General features: G+C 33.1%; 1 protein-coding gene across 4 annotated transcripts in view; it reads right to left on the bottom strand.

The window, feature by feature from the left end:
* The window catches only part of LOC142231916 (uncharacterized), a 334,412-nt gene that overhangs the window by 52,218 nt on the left and 261,528 nt on the right, over positions 1-20,666 (bottom strand). The gene's annotated exons all lie outside the window — the stretch shown is intronic.

Here is a 20,666-nt window from a genome sequence, read left to right as displayed (position 1 = left end):
AATTATTTAAAATGCTAAATCCATTGTAGAAAAACTGCGAATTTTTGAAAATATTTGATGTCAAACGTTCCATACAGCATTAGAATGCATTAAAAATCATATAAAATTGTAAAAATTTTTTATATGTCAAAATATCACAAAATTTCTTAATTCACAACCAAAAGACTGAATTCGCATTACACCTTAAGAAGTGATGTTCAGTGCAAGGGCGTTTGAAATGGTGGACATCAGTCCTATGACAACCCGGCAAAAAATTTGGAAGTTCTTCCAAAGGCACAACTTCCAGAAGATGCACTTCCAATGATGTTATTTATTTTAACTACCCAGGAAGTTCTTTTAATTCAATTTTTATATCTTTTTCATACTTTTAATGGGCAATTTTAACCTTTTTAGTTTCAAATAGGTGAAAAATAGAGCAAGAATTCATAAAATTGTACAAATCATTTAAATTTAGTCGAAAAAATGCTAAATCCAATATGAAACAAGTAAGGAAAGTCTAAAGTCGAGCGGGGCCGACTATATTAAACCCTGCACTGTAGATTTAAATTTTCGATACCATATCACATCCGTCAAATGGGTTGGGTGCTATAGATAAAGGTGTGTCCCAAATACATACATTTAAATATCACTCGATTTGGACAGGATTTGATAGACTTTTACAAAATCTACACCCAGAGAAGGAATATGATCACCTCAAACATGTTTTAAGAGCAAAATGTTATTTTTGGGTGGTGACCATGTAAAATGGTTTTCGCAACCATGTTATTTTCTCGGAAATCATGTATTTGATTTCGACGAGCAGGTTATATTTGACGAGAAAATAACATTTTAGTGACAAACATGTTACATGGTCACCACACAAAAATAACATTTTGCTCTTGAAACATGTTTGAGGTGATCATATTCCTTCTCTGCGTGTATAGACTAGGATGGAACACCATTTTAGTAAAAAAATATGGGAAACATTTAAATCTGAAGCAATTTTAAGGAAACTTCGCAAAAGTTTATTTATGATTTATCGCTCGATATATATGTATTATAAGTTTAGGAAAATTAGTGTCAGTTTTACAACTTTTCGACTAAGCAGTGGCGATTTAACAAGGAAAATGTTGGTATTTTGACCATTTTTGTCGAAATCAGAAAAACATATATATGGGAGCTATATCTAAATCTGAACCGATTTCAATCAAATTTGGCACACATGACTATATTACTAATTGTACTCCTAGTGCAAAATTTCAACCAAATTGGGCCAAAACTCTGGCTTCTGGGGCCATATAAGGCGAAAAATATATATGGAAGCTATATCTACATCTGAACCGATTTCAATCAAATTTGGCACACATGACTATACTACCAATTGTACTCCTTGTGCAAAATTTCAAGCTAAGCGGGATAAAACTCTGGCTTCTGGGTCCATATAATGGGTAATTTTAACTTTTTTTGTTTCAAATAGGTTAAAAACAGAGTAAGAATTCATAAAATTGTACAAATCATTTAAATTTAGTCGAACAAAATGCTAAGTCCAATCTGAAAAAATTGTGAATTTTTGAAAATATTTGAGGTCAAAATTAAAAAAATAAATATAATAAGCCTTTATTTCACAAAATATCACAGAATTTTTTAATTTACACCCAAAACATTGAATTCGGATCACACCTAAAGAAGTGATGCAAATTGAGTGCAACGGCTGTTGAAATGGAGGATTTCCGTCCTATGACAAGCCATGTTAAATTCATCACTTCTGCGTCAATTTTGCACAACTTCCGCATCCAAACAGAACATTTTCATCACGTTTTTGGCGACGCTTTTTTTCTGGGAAGCCCATGTTAAATTCATCGCTTCTGCGCCAATTTTTTTGGCGACGCTTTTTTTGCTAGGAAGGTGAGCGGATGCTCACCATTTCAACAGCCGTTGTACTGAATGTCCATCACTTCTTAAGGTGTGATCCGAATTCAGTGTTTTGGATGTGAATTAAAAATTTTTGTGGTATTTTTCCACAAAAAAAAAAAAAAATTATTATTGTAATTTTTTATGATTTTTAATCCATTCTTGTCTGAAACGTTTGACCTTAAATATTTTCAAAAATTCGCAATTCTTCTAGAATAGATTAAGCATTTTTTTCGACAAAATTTTAATAATTTGTGCCATTCTATTAATTCCTACTCTGTTTTTACCCTATTTCAAACAAGAAAAGTTAAAATTAGCCATTAAAAATATGGAAAAAGCGAGTTATAAAAAATTGAATTAAAAAATCTTCCTGTTTAGTTAAAAACAAAAAAACATTTTTGGAAGTGCTTTTAAAATTAGAAGTTGTTCCATAAACCTTTTTTTAAAGCGCATCACGGAATCCCCCATAAATTATTTTCCACATCCGATTCAGTCCTTTTGGACAAATCCACAAACATTTCTTTAAAAGCGCATCCTGGGATCCCCTATCGATTTTTTCCACTTCCGATGCAGTTCTTTTGGACAAGTATTAGAAATTAGGCTATTTTAAGGGAAAATTTATGTTTTGGACAATTAAATTTAACAAAAAACAAGTAAGGAAAGTCTAAAGTCGGGCGGGGCCGACTATATTATACCCTGCACCACTTTGTAGATCTAAATTTTCGATACCATATCACATCCGTCAAATGTGTTGGGTGCTATATATAAAGGTTTGTCCCAAATACATACATTTAAATATCACACGATCTGGACAGAATTTGATAAACTTCTACAAAATCTATAGACTCAAAATTTAAGTCGGCTAATGCACTAGGGTGGAACACAGTGTTAGTAAAAAAATATGGGAAACATTTAAATCTGAAGCAATTTTAAGGAAACTTCGCAAAATTTTATTTATGATTTATCGCTCGATATATATGTATTAGAAGTTTAGGAAAATTAGAGTCATTTTTACAACTTTTCGACTAAGCAGTGGCGATTTTACAAGGAAAATGTTGGTATTTTGACCATTTTTGTGGAAATCAGAAAAACATATATATGGGAGCTATATTTAAATCTTAACCGATTTCAATCAAATTTGGCACACATGACTATACTACCAATTGTACTCCTTGTGCAAAATTTCAAGCTAAGCGGGATAAAACTCTGGCTTCTGGGTCCATATAAGTGCATATCGGGCGAAAGATATATACGGGAGCTATATCTAAATCTGAATCGATTTCTATCAAATTTGGGACGCATAGCTATAATGCTAAATCTACTCCCTGTGCAAAATTTCAACCAAATTGGGCCAAAACTATGGCTTTTAGGACCATATTAGTCCATATCGGGCGAAAGATATATATGGGAGCTATATCTAAATCTGAACCGATTTCAATCAAATTTTGCACACTTGACTATACTACAAATTGTACTGCTAGTGCACAATTTCAACCAAATTCGGCCAAAAATCTGGCTTCTGGGGCCATATAAGTCCATATCGGGCGAAAGATATATATGGGAGCTATATCTAAATCTGAACCGATTTCAATCAAATTTTGCACACTTGACTATACGACTAAGTGTTATGTTTGTACAAAATTTCAAGCAAATCGGTATAAAATTCTGGCTGCTGGGTCCATATTAGTGCATATCGGGCGAACGATATATATGGGAGCTATATCTAAATCTGAACCGATTTCTTACAAAATCAATAGGGTTCTATTCTGACCCAAATTAGGAACATGTGCCAAATTTGAAGGCGATTGGACATAAATTGCGACCTAGACTTTGATCACAAAAATGTGTTCACAGACAGACGGACGGACAGACGGACATGGTTATATCGACTCAGGGACCCACCCTGAGCATTATTGCCAAAGGCACCATGTGTCTATCTCGTCTCCTTCTGGGTGTTACAAACATATGCACTAACTTATAATACCCTGTTCCACAGTGTGGCGCAGGGTATAATGAAATGGCCGAACTGTTAAAACAAATATTTGTTTGCCTTTGAAGAGGCAACTTTATCACAAAAAACTTGTTTCAGAAAAAATAACTATTTGTAACTTTTTTATACCCACCACCATAGAATGGTGACGGGGGTATAATAAGTTTGTCATTCCGTTTGTAACGCATCGAAATATCGATTTCCGACTACATAAAGTATATATATTCTTGATCAGGGAGAAATTCTAAGACGATATAACGATGTCCGTCTGTCCGTCTGTCTGTCTGTCTGTCTGTCTGTCTGTCTGTTGTAATCACGCTACAGACTTCAATAATGAAGCAATCGTGCTGAAATTTTGCACAAGCTCGTCTTTTGTCTGCAGGCAGGTCAAGTTCGAAGATGGGCTATATCGGTCCAGGTTTTGATATAGTCCCCATATAAACCGACCTCCCGATTTGGGGTCTTGGGCTTATAGAAATCGTAGTTTTTATCCAATTTGCCTGAAATTTGAAATCTGGAGGTATTTTATGACCATAAAGAGATGTGCCAAAAATGGTGAGTATCGGTCCACGTTTTAGTATAGCCCCCATATAGACCGATCTCCCGATTTTACTTCTTGGGCTTATAGAAACCGCAGTTTTTATTCAATTTACCTGAAATTTGAAATCTAGAGGTATTGTAGGACCACAAATACGTGTGCCAAAAATTGTGAGTATCGGTCCATATTTTGGTATAGCCCCCATATAGACCGATCTCCCGATTTTACTTCTTGGGCTTATAGAAAACGCAGTTTTTATTCAATTTACCTGAAATTGGAAATCTAGAGGTATTGTAGGACCACAAATACGTGTGCCAAAAATTGTGAGTATCGGTCCATATTTTGGTATAGCCCCCATATAGACCGATCTCCCGATTTTACTTCTTGGGCTTATAGAAACCGCAGTTTTTATTCAATTTATCTGAAATTGGAAATCTAGAGGTATTGTAGGACCACAAATATGTGTGCCAAAAATTGTGAGTATCGGTCCATATTTTGGTATAGCCCCCATATAGACCGATCTCCCGATTTTACTTCTTGGGCTTATAGAAACTGCAGTTTTTATTCAATTTACCTGAAATTGGAAATCTAGAAGTATTGTAGGACCACAAATACGTGTGCCAAAAATTGTGAGTATCGGTCCATATTATGGTATAGCCCCCATATAGACCGATCTCCCGATTTTACTTCTTGGGCTTATAGAAACCGTAGTTTTTATCCAATTTGTCTGAAATTGGAAATCTAGAGGTATTTTAGGACCATAAAGAGGTGTGCCGAAAATGGTGAGTATCGATCCATATTTTGGTATAGCCCCCATATAGACCGATTCCCCAATTTTACTTCTTGGGCTTCTAGAATCCGAAGTTTTTATCCTATTTGCCTGAAATTGGAAATCTTGAGGTATTTTCGGGTCACAAAGAGGTGTGCCGAAAATGGTGAGTATCGGTCCATATTTTAGTATAGCCCCCATAAGAACGATCTCCTGATTTAACTCCTTGGGTTTCTAGAAACCGTAGTTTTTATCTGATATGCCTGAAATTGTAAATATTCTGGTATTTTAGGCTCACAAAAACGTGTATCGGATTAAGTTTTTATCGGTCCACTTGGTAATGCCTCCATATAGACCGACTTCACTTCTTGAGGGTGTAGAGGGCGCACTGATCATGAAAATTGCTTGAAACTCAATGTAAAATTTCCAGATTTTACTTCTACAGATTTAAGATTTCAAATCAAGGCGTTATTTTATAATTTTCTTGCACACTTACAAGAGATGTTAATGATTCCTCTAAACCTCAAACAAAAATGGTTCTTATAAATCCAGAATCTGATATAGTCCTCATAGGTGAAATCTTTAAATTTATCTTCGGGTTGTGTCCTCAAGTCCTCAAGCCCTCCTGAAATTTCAAAGGAAACCCTAATATTTGGTTCATGGTGGTGGGTATTTAAAATTCGGCCCGGCCGAACTTACTGCTGTATATACTTGTTTTTGTTTCTTTTGCCAATTCTGTAAGTTTTTGTTATTTCATTTTAGCTTTTTAGGCCTAACTTATTTTTGAAATAAAACTCCTTTTTTATATTCTCCGGACTTTGGTGGCTTTTTCAAGGGATAATTATTTTTATGTATATGTTCGAAATACAATAGATTCTCTCGAAATATATTCATATCGTCTTTTTGAGCATAAATTCCATTGATAAGAAAACACATACTACCATTCTATTTAAAGTAGAGTACAATAGCACAATTGACGGATATATTCCATTTTTCATGCATTTTAAATGATTTGCACTTAACCCTCATAAATAGTGTGAAGTGAAACCTGAAACTACTCTCTCATTGTTGTCTCTATGTATTTCCGATTAAGATGAATGTGAAGATTGCATGTGCTGTACAAGATGCAAGGTAGGCCAAATTGTGCGCGTGGTGTGTAATTAGTAATTGTGAAATTAATATGAGAGTGAATAATATTTGAATTTTTTCTCAAGCATATGTGATGTAAATGTGTACAAGAAAAAAATTATGAATAAAAAGAAGGCCAAGTTTATGTGAACATGATCCAAAGGGGAGGAGTGGCAAAACAAAAGCTGTTAAGTCCATTTTTAGAATGTTTTTGTGATATTTAGTTAAAACGTATAAATCCAAGTTTCGAGAAAATTAAAGGGGCACAAGTAAGTAAAGTCGAGCGGAGCCAACTATATTAAACCCTTCGCCACCGTGTAGATCAACATTTTTTGTACCATCTCAAATCCATCAAATGTATTAGTAACTGCCTAAAGGTCTAAGTTGGAATACACGTGTGTTTATCTTATAAATTTTCTACAATTAAAATGTAAAACGGATAACACCATGCACTGAAAAAAAGCATGCCCGGTTCCAAAGATTTTGTCTTTACTTTAAAAATGTTGGTATTGATTTCGAGCCAAAGAATCGGAAAATACAAATAAGGATACTTTTAAGACACAATTATCTTTTAAATTTGGGTTTTGTGTATTTGCTTCTAGGAAGCAAATTTTAATTTTTTGCTTTTTCAGCTTTTTTTCTTCATATGCTATCAAAGGCCTTTAAAAACGAGTTAAAGAAAACTTTATTTTCCAAATTCAGACTCGACTTCCAGTAGAAATTATGCTATGTTTCAAGTAAAAAACGTCGTTAAAATAAAGTGCTGAAAAACATGTCCTATATTTGAACGATTTTTTGCTTTGAAGTTAAGATGCAAAAAGACAACAAATTTAAAGACAATTTCATTACATTTAAAGAATTTTTCTGAATTATTAAGGTAAAGTTGACCTTAGCCCAAACATTTTTTCTTTCATGTTATGATACCCATTTTTAAGTGAAATCACTCAATTATAAGGACAATACGACTTCAAGTTTATCGGCTTTTAGACAAGGAAAAAAACTTTACATGTACGAGGGCAGTTCGGAAACTTCTTAGCCTAGCACAAAAAGCGCGGTATAAACAGTAAAAAGCTAAGTGTTTTGGAAACTTCCATCTCTGTTATGAACACATGATAAATTTTGTTTCGATCTGGCAACTCCTTCATATAGAAACAGGTGTTCAAAAAAGACGCATCCGCAATTTTTTTACAATGGAAAAATTAGAAATGCGTGCTGCCATTAAATATTTACATAAAAAAGGTTTATCGGGACAAGAAATGCATAATGATGTTATGAATGTGTTAGGTGAAAGTGCTCCTTCATATGCAACAGTAAAAAATTGGGTTGCTGAAGTTAAACGTGGTCGTACAAGCATTGAAGATGAACCACGTAATGGACGTTCAAAAACAGCAACAACAACAGAAATTGTAGCCAAAGTGCATGATATGGTATTAAATGATCGACGAATAAAGGTGCGTGAAATTGCTAATATCATGGGCATCTCAAATGATCGAGTCCATTTAATTTTGCATGAAGAACTACAGATGAAAAAGCTTTCTGCAAGATGGGTGCCGCATTTGTTAACAGTCAATCAAAAACGCATAAGAATGAACATTTCTCAAGCTTGTTTGGATTGTTTTAAGCGAAATGAAATGGATTTTAAGCGTCGTTTCATCACTGTTGATAAGACATGGATCCACCACTATACTCCAGAGACAAAAGAACAATGCAAACTATGGACTGAAGCTGGAGGAAGTGCCCCAAAGAAGGCAAGAACAATTCAATCGGCTGGTAAGGTTATGGCAACGGTTTTTTGGGACTTCAATGGTATTTTATTGATTGACTATCTGCAAAAGGGTAAAACAATAAATTCAGAGTACTATTGCAACCTTTTGGATCTATAAAATGTACAAGTTCGAGAAAAACGTCACAAAAAAATAATTTTTCATCAAGACAACGCACCAGCGCACAAGAGTGTTTTAACAATGGCTAAAATCAAGGAATTAAAGTACGAGTTGCTTGAACACCCTCCTTATTCTCCTGATTTAGCTCCCAGTGACTTTTACTTGTTCCCAAATCTAAAAAAAATCCTTGCTGGCAAGCGTTTTACCTCAAATGAAAATGCAATTACAGTTGTAAACCACTAGTTTGAAGGCCTTGAGGAAAACTATTTTAATCAAGGGATAGAATTACTAGAAAAGCGCTGGACTAAGTGTATTGAAGTTTCAGGAGGTTATATTGAAAAATAAAAAGATTTTTGAAAAACTAACTATTCTCTTTTATTGATAGGCTAAGAAGTTTCCGAACCGCCCTCGTATAGGGCCAACTATTGAAAAGTTTATCGACTTTTGGTGAAGAAAAAAATTATATTTCCGTAAAAGAAATTTGGGAAACTATATAAAGGCTTTCTTCCAAACCTATTTGCACCTGTTAATATGCTAATATAATAATCATTGCAGCGGAAACTTCAAAAGTGTCTGGCACAATTAAAACTTGGGAACGTTAAGTGTTTTTAATGAACAAACAATCTTAAAGATGTGGATGTGCCTACAAACTGTATTCACTTCTCCCACATGATAAGGAACAACATTTGCAATTAACCTAAAGAAATAAAAAAAAAATCTGAGAAAATACACTCGGAAAGTAATACACAGTAGTAGATAGTAATCCATGTCGTGACATTACACAGTGAGGTAATTTCCTTTTTTCCAAATAAAAAAATGGTATATTTTTCAAATGGAATGAAAAATTAATAAACGAAAAACTGAATTAATACATTAATGTACACTGAAAAAACTATTGAAATATTTTTAAGATTATGCAACCTAAATTTTAGCATACTGAATTTATACAATATTAACATAAAGACAAATTTCTTTAAAATAAAGAAATTTTGGTTAATTGAAAGTTCATAATCTTATCCCATTTCTTTATATTTAGGACATGAATCTTTGAAATTTTCTTCCGTCCATCAAAGTCGTATGTCTTTGGAGTAAGGCAAAATTTCAAAATTTGAATAAGGCAAAAAAGATTTTTGATTTGAAAAAAAAAGTAATATTTAAGTTAAGTGAGATATTGAGTCTATGGATTGAATATCAAACAGCTTCAGATATATACTACACTCAAAACAAAATTTACTTGGATCCAATCCACGGGAGCCACCGTGGTGCAATGGTTAGCATGCCCGCCTTGCATACACAAGGTCGTGGGTTCGATTCCTGCTACGACCGAACACCAAAAAGTTTTTCAGCGGTGGATTATCCCACCTCAGTAATGCTGGCGACATTTCTGAGGGTTTCAAAACTTCTCTAAGTGGTTTCACTGCAAGGTGGAACGCCGTTCGGACTCGGCTATAAAAAGGAGGTCCCTTGTCATTGAGCTTAACATGGAATCGGGCAGCACTCAGTGATAAGAGAGAAGTTCACCACTGTGGTATCACAATGGACTGAATAGTCTAAGTGAGCCTGATACATCGGGCTGCCACATAACCTAACCTAACCTAAAGATTTTGACCTTACTTTAAGTATTTTGGTATTGATTCCGAGCCAAAGATGCGGGTCCTTTAAAATAAGGAAAATTTTTTGCAACCTATCTGGCTTTAAATCTAGGATCTATAAAATTAAAATTAGGATACTGATCTCATTTATCGAATTTTCATTCTATTTGTTCGGTATATTAATAAAGCTATTCACGTACAAACAAATGCCAGTTTAAAAATCCAAATTATGAAGGATACTTCGAAGTACAAAATATTTTCTTAATTCCAAAAAAAAATCTTTAAACAAAAGATGCTAAATTCTCAAAATAAGTCTTAGCCTATATTTGAAGCGTTTTTATCTTAAATATAAAGAATCAATATTTCAGTTAATTTAAGGACTATTTCTTTAAATCAAAAATGTGTTTCTGTACTTTAAGGAAATTTTGCCTTAGTTTAAAGACATGCAACTTTAACAAAGATACGCAAATTTTTGAAAATGTTTGTCCTAAATTTAATGAAAAAAAAACAAATTTGAAGCAAAGATTATAAACTTGCTTTAAATTAAAATTTCTTTATTTTAAAGAAATTTGCCTATAATAGTGTGTAAATTGCGGATCCTAAAATTGAGGTTGCGTAATCTTTAATATCACGTAAATATGTTTTTTAGTGTACGATTTATCATGAGGATTTTGCATCTATGCCCAGTAAACATTTCTTTTTGTATCCGGAAGTGGTGCAAATTTGGCGCAGAAGCGATGAATTTATCACGGGCTTGTCATAGGACGGATGTCCACCATTCCAACAGCCGTTGCACTGAACTCGCATCACTTCTTAAGGTGTAATACGAATTCAGTGTTTTGGATGTGAATTCAAAAATTTCGTGACAAATAAATAATTTTTAAATTCAAAATTTGAATTCAAAAATTTCGTGACAAATAAATAATTTTTAAAATATTTATTAAAATTGTTGAAAATTTTTTGGACAACTTTTTAATAATTTGTACAATTTTACTAATTCTTACTCTGTTTTTTACCGATTTAAAACAAAAAAAAAAATTAAAATTACCCATTAAAAATATTAAAAAAAGGACGAATTATAAAAAATGGAATTAAAAGAACTTCCTGTGTAGTTAAACTAAAAAAACATCATGGGAGGACATTTCAAGTTTTTTTTTTAATTGTTATACCCACCACCATAGAATGGGGGTATAATAAATTTGTCATTCTGTTTGTAACACATCGAAATATCGATTTCCTACTATATGAATAATATATAATATTCTTGATCAGGGAGAAAATCTAAGACGCTATAACCATGTTCGTCTGTCTGTCTGTCTGTCTGTCCGTCTGTATGTTGTAATCACGCTACAGCTTTCAATAATGGAGCTATCGTCCTGAAATTTGGCACAGATTCGTTTTTTGTTTGTAAGCAGGTCAAGTTCGAAGATGGGCTATATCGGCCCAGGTTTTGAGGTCTTGGGCTTATAGAAACCGTAGTTTTTATCCAATTTTTAGTGTAGTAGCGTAAATCGTTGCTGTGGGACATGGAGAAAATTCTCTTCCTTATTTTTAAGAGACATTCTTCATTAATTTTTATTATAAGTACGAAAGTTTTTCATAAAAATTATGGAAAGTTTCGTTAAACAATTTAAACATGCGTTCTTTCAATTAAAAGTTTATTTGGTTATAAAACAATTTATTACATACTTTTTATACCTTGAACCACATAGTGGTCAGGGTATAATATGTTTGATCTGCCAAAAAATGTGCCTACCAGAAATATGGATTTTAGACCCCATAAAATATATACCGATCGACTCAGAATCCTGATTTGATCTAGCACTTTGTGTCCGTCCGTCCGTCCGTCTGTTCATGTATTTGTTGTTCACAGGATTCCGGTCGCAATTATTAACCGATTTTAATGAAATTTGGTACAGGGAGTTTTTTGGGCACAAGGACAAACGCTATTGAATTTGGAAGAAATCGGATCAAATTTAGATATAGCTCCCATATATATGTATCGCCCGATTTGGGCAAATGGGGTTACGTTGCGTTTTTTTACAAACGGATCGTCACCAAGTTTGGCAAAAAATAATATTTTTCATCGCCCTTAAAGCCTGCAAAATTTCATCCAAATCGGTTCAGATTTAGCTATAGCTCCCATATATATGTACCGCCCGATTTTTCTAAATTTGGCCATAAAACCCTTATTTATCAACCAATTTTACTCAAAGTTGGCTAAATGTAATCTTCTATAGCACTAACTAATTAACTGCAAAAAATTATGGAAATCGGTTCAGATTTAGCTATAGCTCCCATATATATGTACCGCCCGATTTTTCTAAATTTGGCCATAAAACCCTTATTTATCAACCAATTTTACTCAAAGTTGGCTAAATGTAATCTTCTATAGCACTAACTAGATGTGCAAAAAATCATCGAAATCGGTTCAGATTTAGCTATAGCTCCCATATATGTACCGCCCGATTTTTCTAAAGTTGGCCAAAAAACCCTTATATATCAACCGATAGTACTCAAAGTTGGCCAAATATGATCTTCTGTAGCACTAACTGTATGTGCAAAATTTCATCGAAATCGGTTCAGATTGAGATATAGCTCCCATATATATGTATTGAACGATTTTCTCTTTTGAAATATCAACTATAGCCAGTGTTGCTAGAAGTAGGGGAAATTTCCTATATATAGGTTTTTTTCTAATACTTAGCGTCTTGTAGGACGTAGGGCCACAATGTAGGGTTTTTTTCACTCATCACGATTTTTAATAATTTTTGAATTGTGGTGGCTCCAGAGTAGGAAATTAGAAGCCGGTAACAAAAATTTGAAGCAAATCTTACCACAAATCTACAAAACAAATATTTCTATAGAAAATTTTGTCAACATTTTATTTCTGTAGAAAATTTTGTCAAAATTTTATTTTGTCAATTTTTGTTATAAAAACTGGCAAAACTTTATGTCTATAAATTTTTTTTTTTCAAAATTGTAACAAAAGCAGTCCATTTCTTCCACTGTGGAAAATTCAATTTGTAAAGAAGACTTATGAGCGTGGAACTAAATAATGCGATTTTGTGGCATCAGCGTCATGGGCCAACAATAAAATATAAAACCAAAAAAAAAAAAACTCTAAAGACCATAAAAATCAAACACTTGTTTCGTTTGAAACGAATCTAGAAGAATACAAACATCTTAAATTGAAAACAAAAAACAAAAACTATTTTGAAGATTTTAAGCAGCAACCCCATAAAGGGATTGATAGAAAACATTATGGTAGTATACTAGCCATCCATCCAGCCATGTATGAATGAAGTCAATGAAATATTCACTGTTTGCTCTTTGTCCAAAAATAGCCAAAACTAATGTGGGAATATCTACAAAGGCAACATTTTCTCCATTTGGTATTACTGGTGTTATTGACTTGAACTCAAGAAGAAGTGTTGATGATGAATAAAATGTGGCATTTTTATGGCTACTTTCGGAATTGGAGCATGTGATCCATCATTGCATTATGATCGAAGGGATGGGCGGGGGGAGGGGTTATATACATTAATAAATTTTTCTTAATTGAAATTTGAGCTGATTGAAATTCAATAATTCAAAATAATGATGGTCAAACGAATGTTCAATGAAATTGCTTCTCTACACTGCCGATTGCATTCAATCATATTTCAAATGGATAGATGGTAATTTAATGCTGATATGCCGTTGATGATAATCAAAGCTGGCTGTTGTTTGGTTTTGATTGCTAAGAACGCCGGATAGCTAAGGCTATCTTCAATTTCAGATGGTAGACCCCCAGGGAAGTTAGAGTTATTGCATCATTATGTAAATTAAGATGTTAATGGCAAAACAAATACAAGATCCACTTCCATCTCTCTCTCCCTGTAGAAGACCGATGATTCATATGATTTTCATTCATTTGAATTTTAAACTAGGCTATGTTAGCTTAGTTTGATCGTTAAAATATCTGGATATTTTAGTCTGTACTTAGATTAAAAATGACAGGAAATATGCACACAATCATATCTCCATTCATCTATCAGCACCTGAAGTCATAATTTACCATGACGTGATTTCGTTGCAAACATTGTGGACGTTGCAATGCAAATCACATAGAAATTGTTCATTACAATCGGATACATTTTTTATAGCTTCAGTTATATGAGTCATTAACAAAGCTATGTGCAACTATGAAAGAATAGCAGTGCCAATGTTATTGTGTTCAAGTATGTGCAATGTGTGGTACAGTAATTTTCAAGAGCCAATGTATTTTGTGCTCTTATTTGATTTATTTAAAATTTATTTTATTTATTCTGTTTAAATTAATTAATTTCAAATTAATTTACAATATTTTAATTATTAAATTTTAGTATGGCCAATAAAATTTTTATGTGTCGCATTAATGTAAATAAAACAATTTTTGTTACATTTTTCCCAACGTTTCGTCGATGTTTATCGACATTTTCAAGGGAATTTATTTTCTATTAAATTGAAAAATATTTTAGGGTAATATTTGTTTTTTTTTTGAATATTTTAATTTTATTTTATGTAACCTTTTTAAATTAAATTGTTCTAAATGAAATGAATAAAATTAAAGTAAAGTAAATTAACTAAATTCAAATTCATTTAATTTCGGCGATTTACTGTAATTAAAAAATTTTTAATAAGTCGCAGTTTCTTACTATATTGTTTCTTTTTGTTTCAGATTCTTTATAAAGGGTGATACGGTCAAAGTTTGGTCAATATAAACTTGACGTATTTCTTTCAATTTTGCATTTAAAAAACCTGAACACCCCTCATTTTGAAGGTGTGTGTGTGTAGAATGTTGCTCTTATTTTGATTTTGGAGTTCACTCTTCAGTTGCCAAAATGCCGTCCAAGCAAGAAGAGCAGCGTATCAAAAATTTGCTCGCGCATCGCGAAAATCCGAGCTACTCGCACGCAAAGCTGGCAAAATCGCTAAAAGTTGCCAAATGAACCCTTACAAATGTAATTAAAGTGTTTGGGGGACGTTTGTCGACAGCCAGGAAGTCTGGATCGGGGGGAAATCGAAAACCGGAAGCCGCTGAGACGACAAAGAGAGTTGCCGGTAGTTTCAAGCGAAACCCTAACCTCTCTTTCCGAGATGCCGCAAATAAGCTGGGTGTATCGTCTACAACCGTGCATCGAGCCAAAAAACGAGCCGGAAAATCGACTTACAAGAACGTAGTGACTCCAAATCGCGATGATAAACAAAATACGACGGCCAAAGCGCGATCCCGGAGGCTGTACACGACGATGCTGACGAAGTTTGACTGCGTGGTAATGGACGACGAAACCTACGTCAAAGCCGACTACAAGCAGCTTCCGGGACAGGAGTTTTATACGGCAAAAGGAAGGGGAAAGGTAGCAGATATTTTCAAGCACATAAAACTGTCAAAGTTCGCAAAGAAATATCTGGTTTGGCAAGCCATCTGTACCTGTGTTTTGAAAAGGAGCATTTTCATAGCTTCCGGGACTGTCAACCAAGAAATTTACGTGAAAGAGTGTTTTAATAAACGTCTGCTGCCTTTCCTGAAGAAACACGGTATTTCCGTACTGTTTTGGCCGGATTTGGCATCTTGGCATTACGGTAAAAAGGCCATGGAGTGGTACACCGCCAACAACGTGCAGGTGGTTCCCAAGGACAAGAACCCTCCCAACACGCCAGAGCTCCGCCCAATTGAGAAATACTGGGCTATTGTCAAGCGGAACCTAAAGAAGACCAAAAAAACTGCTAAGGACGAGCAGTAGTTCAAGGCAAACTGGCTTTCTGCGGCGAAGAAGGTGGACAAGGTGGCTGTACAAAATCTGATGGCAGGTGTCAAGCGTGAGGCCCGGCAATTCGGATTTGGAAAAGCGAAAGCCTAACTGAATATTTTTCCTGAATTTTATACTAATTGAACTTGAAAAAGAAATTTAATTTGATTTTTTAAATAAACGATTTCACCGATTTACACGCGTTTTCCCTTGACCAAATTTTGACCGTATCACCCTTTAGACAAAAAAACCTATATTATACGATAAGAAGACAAAATTGCATTTTTGTCAAAAAAAAATGGAAGCTGACTTTTTGTATTCTTCCAAATCGATTTGAAAATCGAGTCAAACCGACTATTGGTGTTGGTAGAAATCGATTTCGCCAAAAAGTTAACTTTACCTAAAAAATAGAAAAGTCGAATTTGAAATGAGGGAGGAGTTTGATTTAGCTGTTTCTTTACTTAAAATTCATAAATTCATCAGTCGAGAATTGCGACTTCAAATGTCGAATTTAAATTCGAAAGTACACTTGGTTATTGTTCTAAAGATTTGTACCTTCCCTTAACGATCTTGGTATTGATTCCGAGCCAAAGATGCGGCTTCATTAAAATAAAGACATTTTCTAGCGATCTATCTGGGTTTAAATCTAGTATCAGTTAGATTACAATTAGGATAGAGGTTTCATTTATTGAATTTTCATTCCTCTCTTCGCGCTAATTTACTCGTAATAATAAAGCTATTCACGTACAAACAAATGCCAGTTAAAGACTCCGAATTATAACGGTTTCTTAAAAGTAAAAAATGTTTTCTTAATTACAAAAAAAAAAAAAACTTTAAAGCAAAGATGCTATATCCTCAAATTAAGTCTTAGCCTATGATTGAAGCTTTTTTGTTTTAAATCTAAAGATTCAATATTTCGGTTAACTTAAGAACGATTTCTTTACATCAAAAAAGTTTTTTAATTTAAGGGGAATTTTCCATAGTTCAGAGACATACAAGTTTAACGGACGAATGCCAATTTCCAAAACCCGTGTCCTACCATAAATTTAATGAAAAAATGTTGGAAATAACGATTATAAACTTTAATTAATATTTCATTATTTTAAAGAAATTTGTTCTTAATATTTTGTAAATTTCGCATCCTAAAATTTAGGTTGCGTAATCTTTAATATCAAGTAAATATTTTTTCCGATCGAAATGTCGTCTCTTTGTTTCTCATTACAATCCCTATTATGCACATTGAAAATTAAAAAAAAAAATAATCGGTTCCAAAGATTTTGTCTTTACTTTAAAAAATTTGGTATTGATTCCGAGCCAAAGAAGCGGATAATACAAGTAAGGATACTTTTAAGACACAATTCTCTTTTAAAATCGGGTTTTGTGTACTTGCTTCTAGGAAGCAAATTTTAATTTTTCGCTTTTTCAGCTTTTTTTCTTCATATGCTATCAAAGTCCTTTAAAAACAAGTTAACGACGACTTTATTTTCAAAATTAAGACTAGACTTCTAGTAGAAATTATGCTGTGTTTCAAGTAAAAAACGTCTTTAAAATGAAGTGTTGAAAAACATGTCCTATATTTGAACGATTTTTTGCTTTGTAGTCAAGATGCAAAAAGACAACAAATTTAAAGACAATTTCATTAAATTTAAAGATTTTTTCTAAATTATTAAAGTCAAGTTGACCTTAGCCCAAACATTTTTTCTTTCATGTTATGATATCCATTTTTAAATCAAATCACTTAATTATAAGGACAATACGACTTCATTGAAAAGTTTATCGACCTTTGGTCAAGGAAAAAACTTTATACTAGAGAAATGCGTCTTCTATGCTAAGCAAAATATGGATTCGTATTTTAAAGACATGAAATCTTTGACCTCACGACAATATTTTTTCAGTGTGCAAAGAAATAGTAACACTTAAAAATAATTTTTCCTTCAAACCCCACACATAAGAAAAATAATAATGGCAACAAAGTATAAAGGCCTGCATGTGTAATTACATACTTAGTGTAATTGTAATTAGATGGAAAAAAGGGAGATAATCATTCTGATATTAAGCGATGGGAAAACTTGTAAATTATATGGCTCTTTTGAAAACAATATTACATGAGAAAAGTAGAGATGTATTACAAGTAGAATGAGTTGAGTTCATATTGAATAAGCTAATTGTTTTGTCGCCGTCTTCTTGAAAATCCTTGAACATGAAGCTGGGGTCTATGTGCATGATTTCATGTCCTTAAAATACGAATGCAAATTTTGCTTAGCATATAAGACGCATTCCTATAATATACAGTTTATTTCCTTGTCCAAAAGTCGATAAACTTTTCAATGAAGTCGTATTGTCCTTATAATTAAGTGATTTGACTTTAAAATCATAACATGGAAGAATTTTTTTTTGGGTAAGGTCAACATGACTTTAATAATTCAGAAAAATTCTTTAAAATTAATGAAATTGTCTTTAAATTTGTTGTCTTTTTGCATTTTGACTACAAAGCAAAAAATCGTTAAAAATAGGACATGTTTTTCAACACTTTATTTTAAAGATGTTTTTTACTTGAAACATAGCATAAATTATACCGGAAGTCCAGTCTGAATTTGGAAAATAAAGTGGTCGTTAACTCGTTTTTAAGGGACTTTGATGGCATATGAAGAAGAAGAAAACGAAAAATTAAAATTTGCTTCCTAGAAGAGAATTGTGTCTTAAAAGTGTCCTTACTTATATTCTCCGCTTCTTTGGTTCGAAAATTTGTACATTTTACGAAAAATTGCGTACCTCTTGAACTTCATATCCCGACATTTTTGAAATTAAGCAAAATTTTTAAAATGACCATACAATGAAAAAAATATTTAAGTGATAGATTATTAAGGTCAATTTTCTTTATATTAATAAAATTTTAATTAAAATAAAGTTAATAATCTTTGCTTAAAAAATATTTTTAATTAAATTTAGAACACACATTTTTGGAAATTTTTGTCCCAAAGTCGTATGTCTTTGAACTAAGGCAAATTTTACTTAAAGTACCCGCAATTGGAATTGGCAATTGGAAGTTCTTCTAAAGGCACAACTTTAAAAACACTTCCAAAAATGTCCTCCCAAAGACGTTCTTTATTTTAACTGTAGAGGAAGTTCAATTGAGTCACTTTTTTTATAACTCGCTTTTTTCATATTTTTAATAGGAAATTTAAAATTTTTTTGTTTCAAATGCGTTAAAAACAGATTAAGAATTAATAAAATGGTACAAATTATTAAAATTTTGCCAAAAAATATGCTAAATCCTTTCTAGAAAAATTGGAAATTTTTGAAAATATGAGAACAAATGTTCCAGATAAGCGTTATAATGCATTAAAAATCATAAAAAAATTAAAAAAAATATTTATTTGTCAAAATATCACAAAATTTCTTGATTCACATCCAAAACACTGAATTCGCCTGACACCTTAAGAAGTAGCAAATTCAGTGCAACGGCTATTGAAATGGTGGACATCCGTCCTATGACAAGCCCATGTTAAATTCATCGCTTCTGCGCCAATTTTGCACTACTTCCGGATCCAAAAAGAACATTTTCACTACTTTTTTGGCGACGATTTTTTTTTGCTGGGTATAGAAACACATTTTTGATTTAAAGAAATCGTCATTAAGTTAACTGAAATATTTCATCTTTAGATTTAAGATAACATCGCTTCAAATATAGGCTAAGACTTATTGTGAGGATTAGGTATCTTTGGTTTGAAGTTTTTTTGGAATTAAGAAAACATTTTTTACTTTGAAGTATCCGTTATAATTTGGATTTTTAAACTGGCATTCGTTTGTACGTGAGTACCTTTAGTGGGTCTTAGCCTATATTTGAAGCGTTTTTATCTTAAATCTAAAGTTTCAATATTTCAGTTACCCAGCAAAAAAATTTGGAAGTTCTTCAAAAGGCACAACTTTAAAAGCACTTCCAGAGGATGCACTCCCAATGATGTTCTTTATTTTAACTACCCAGGAAGTTCTTTTAAATCAATTTTTTATAACATGGTTTTTTCATACTTTTAATGGGTAATTTTAACTTTTTTTGTTTCAAATAGGTTAAAAACATAGTAAGAATTCATAAAGTGGTACAAATCATTTAAATTTTGTCGAAAAAAATGCTAAATACAATCTGTAAAAATTGTGAATTTTTGAAAATATTTGAGGTCACACGTTTCCGACAAGCGTTAGAATTCATTAAAAATTATAAAAAATTATAAAAAGTATTTATGTGACAAAATATCACAGAATGTTTTAATTTACATCCAAAACATTGAATTCTGATCACACCTAGGTTAGGTTAGATTAGGTTATGTGGCAGCCCGATGTATCAGGCTCACTTAGACTATTCAGTCCATTGTGATACCACATTGGTGAACTTCTCTCTTATCACTGAGTGCTGCCCGATTTCATGTTAAGCTCAATGACAAGGGACCTCCTTTTTATAGCCGAGTCCGAACGCCGTTCCACATTCCAGTGAAACCACTTAGAGAAGCTTTGAAACCCTCAGAAATGTCACCAGCATTACTGAGGTGGGATATTCCACCGCTGAAAAACTTTTTGGTGTTCGGTCGTAGCAGGAATCGAACCCACGACCTTGTGTATGCAAGGCGGGCATGCTAACCATTGCACCACGGTGGCTCCCTACACACACACACACACACACACACCTAAAGAAGTAATGCAAATTCGGCTGTTGAAATGGAGGACTTCCGTCCTATGACAAGCCCATGTTAAACTCATCGCTTCTGCCTAGATTTTAAAGAATTCGAATCTTAGGCTCGGAATCAATACCAAACTCTTTAATGGAAGGTCAAAATCTGTGGATCGAAGTAAACTTTTTTAGAGTGTACGTTTTCTTTTGTTCCATGTTTTAGGGGTTTTTGGGATGTTATGAATAATAGTGAGACTAGGGAAAGTTAAGAATAGTTTTTTAGGCTCAATTAGACTATTCAGTACATTGTGATACCGCAGATGGTGAACGGCTTTCTCATCAATGAGTGCTGCTCGATTATATATTTAGCTCAATGACAAGGGGTCTTCTTTTTTACAGCCGAGCGGGGAACGGCGTTTCATAAAGATTTCGTTATTTA

This window comes from Haematobia irritans, chromosome 3 (assembly GCF_050003625.1).
Source record: "Haematobia irritans isolate KBUSLIRL chromosome 3, ASM5000362v1, whole genome shotgun sequence".
Taxonomy (NCBI): domain Eukaryota; kingdom Metazoa; phylum Arthropoda; class Insecta; order Diptera; family Muscidae; genus Haematobia; species Haematobia irritans.
The sequence above is the reverse complement of the archived record's forward strand: the minus strand, read 5'-3'. Positions and strand labels throughout refer to the sequence as shown.